At 39.9% G+C, this 2,007-nt stretch overlaps 1 protein-coding gene across 2 annotated transcripts in view; it reads right to left on the reverse strand.

Moving 5' to 3' along the window:
- Positions 1–2,007, reverse strand: part of LOC116686789 (anoctamin-9) — a 142,390-nt gene that overhangs the window by 130,535 nt on the left and 9,848 nt on the right. The window lies entirely within an intron of this gene.

A 2,007-nucleotide genomic window follows, 5' to 3' on the forward strand; every position in this document is an offset into this window, starting at 1 on the left:
ACTGGGCAAAATTAAATAATGCTTGTTAAGGAGTATAGCAAAAATAAATAAATATGTACACTCTTTGTAGTGCAAATAGCGTCAGTGGCCTGATTTTTATACTTTTGCGCTGGTGTCTACGTCGAGCCTGCACGTGTGTGTTTGTGTGTGTGGGTGTGTGTGTGGTTGGCAGTTTGATCCCTGGCCCTGCAGTCCCATGTCGAAGTGTCCTTGGGCAAGACACTGAACCCCAAGTTGCCCCCAATGCTGCGCCATCGGAGTGTGAGTGTTTATCTGATGAGCAGGTGGCACCTTGTATGGCAGCTTTTGCCTCTTGGCTCAGAGATCAAGTTGGGCTGAAAAAAAACAGCTTCAAATATAGTACCGTGCTGCATTTTTTGGCAGTAACAGCGGTATTAAGATGGGAAGAGTGATCAATTAGATTACTTGTTACTAAAAAAAGTATAGCCGTTGGTAAAGCCATTATTTTATAACGCCGTTATTTCCATCACTGGTTGTCTGTCTATGAAAACTAAGTGCCTGTTTTTACCTGGTTTTAACAAACGTCCTGAGTGATCTGATTGCAAGTGGACAGCTCTAAGTACGTGTATTCACACATGGCAACAGAATGTCTCCAAATTTGTCCTCAGTGACCACTTGTAAAGGGATCTGACTTCCCCGCTCTATATGCAAATATACTGTACAATATATTTACATATCAGAAGTAAATCTTACATTAAAAATGGCAAGAACTGATGAAAAAGCGCTGGCCACAGTTAGTCTGTGTGCCACTAAGGATGTCTACAGATGGGCGCCGAACAGTCTCTGTGTGTTCATCCCTTATCTCTGTGGTTTGATGTTTAGTTTCTATATCTGCTTTATTAAATGTTCACTTATAGGATTTGCGTTTAGTTGCTACTGATGAAGACCCAAAATTTCCTAATTTTGCTGCTTCATAATAAAAGTTTTTAAATAACAAAATAACGGGGGACTTTTAATGTGAGAAATCATAGGAGATTAAACTCCAGCGCTCTCAGCACTCTGGAAAGGTCTGGAAATGCACGATTAATACAAACGGCAAAAGGAAAATGTGACAGTAGTAATATCCAAGCGGGGAACATTTTAATACCAGGTCAAAACAGCACCTAAAGCTCTGCTCCCTTTACGGTCTCACGGTTTTCTGTGATTCCACAACAACTGTCAGCAGATGTCTGGAACTACCTGTACAGGTTTTACCATTGTGTATGTGTGTTTTTCCACCAGTGACAACAATGCCATAATAAGAGCCACTAGATGTCAGAAGGGTACTTTGCAACAAGTTTTTTGAGATTTTCAAAATAAACGAAGTGCATTAGTGTATCGAGATGTACACGACTGTACCATGGAATCTCATTTGTTTCTATAACGCACTCAAGGGGAAGACAAAATGTTGCCATAAGGGAACTAAGGTAAGCCGGAGGATGTTTCAGTTCTGTTGTTTCTCCATTATCTCAGACTCTGACAGTGGGCATGGTGTTTGGAAAAGAGCAGCTGCATGCTACCAGCCGGTAAGCTACGCTGTATCTGTTGTTTTCATCAAACTTCAGACAAACAAAGTATGCGTTAGTGAAAAGAGAAATAAATTGGCACAGGGCTCAATGCAAACTTTTAAAGGTGGTTGCTGTACGTTTGACAATACGGTTGCCATGTTTTAAACTGCCTATTTTTGGAGAAATTAATTTCTCATGTAACTCTACCCAGAGGTGGGTAGTAACAAGTTAAATTTACTCCGTTACATTTACTTGAGTAAGTTTTTGAAAAAAAATGTACTTCTAGGAGTAGTTTTAAATCACTTTACTTTTACTTGAGTAGATTAGTGAAGAAGAAGCTGTACTCTTACTCCGCTACATTAGGCAACAATGAGCTCGTTACTTTTCTTTTTACCTCTTTGGTATTCTACGCGTCATTGTTTTTACCCCAGCGTACGTCTCATTTTAATGTTTTATTTTAAAAGAGAGAGAGAGAGACTCTACCACGTGACTGTGTTTC

The sequence above is a fragment of the Etheostoma spectabile genome, unplaced genomic scaffold, assembly GCF_008692095.1.
Source record: "Etheostoma spectabile isolate EspeVRDwgs_2016 unplaced genomic scaffold, UIUC_Espe_1.0 scaffold48, whole genome shotgun sequence".
Taxonomy (NCBI): Eukaryota; Metazoa; Chordata; class Actinopteri; order Perciformes; family Percidae; genus Etheostoma; species Etheostoma spectabile.